At 45.0% G+C, this 746-nt stretch overlaps 1 long non-coding RNA gene across 1 annotated transcript in view; it reads left to right on the top strand.

Annotated features, from left to right (window-relative positions):
* Positions 1-746, top strand: part of LOC107834819 (uncharacterized) — a 4069-nt gene continuing 3323 nt past the window's right edge. Inside the window, exon 1 of the long non-coding RNA XR_001660647.1 lies at positions 1-11. This is a non-coding gene — a long non-coding RNA (uncharacterized LOC107834819). The remainder of the gene's footprint in view (positions 12-746) is intronic.

Below are 746 nucleotides of genomic sequence, written 5' to 3' on the forward strand. Positions count from 1 at the left end.
CAAAAATGTATGTAAAAGCCATTCTGAACATCAGAAATGTTCTTTAAAATGTCTGTCAGCATTACCCAGAATGCATTGCATAGTGGGGCTTCAAATTCTAGCTTGTAGTTCAACTGTTTTTGCTGGAAACCTTAATAAACCATATACTGTTGTGATCAGAATGAGCTCAGCTGTTGAACTGGATGACTTAGAATGAAATTGGAACCATGTAGAAAATCGGCACCATGACTCAGAATGGGGTGCATTTTGTTGAACTGCTGCCTGCTTATCATAGAGAACACATCCCATTGTGGCAGCTTTGGGTAAGTTAATGTGGTCATGTACCTTTTGGATCACATAATACTGATCATTCTAGAGGTCTTGCGGTGTATGATGGCACTAGAATGACTATTCATACTGGGGTGATGAATCCCAGTAGGTGCCTGGAAACCTGAAAGGCAGCAGCTTGCTGTGGCTGGTTCAGGTTCTCCTTCCTTGGGAGGATGGGTGGGTGGTCACACTTTGCTATGGCTGTTTTTGTTCATTCCTCTTAGTGGCACTGTGGTATGGGGAGCTGTAACGTGGTGGAGATCTGTTGGTGCACAGTTCATGTTGGCTAGCTTGGTAAAGGTGAGTCAGTGCCCTACCAAGCAGACTGTCGGCACTCAACCCAGACCAGACCAAAAGTGAATCAACGGAGAACGCTTCTGCTTCCTGGGCATGCTAGTTCCACCTTGCGGTGTTAACGGATAGCGTGTTTTTGAAAC

Source organism: Poecilia formosa, unplaced genomic scaffold, assembly GCF_000485575.1.
Source record: "Poecilia formosa unplaced genomic scaffold, Poecilia_formosa-5.1.2 Scaffold785, whole genome shotgun sequence".
NCBI classification, from domain to species: Eukaryota; Metazoa; Chordata; class Actinopteri; order Cyprinodontiformes; family Poeciliidae; genus Poecilia; species Poecilia formosa.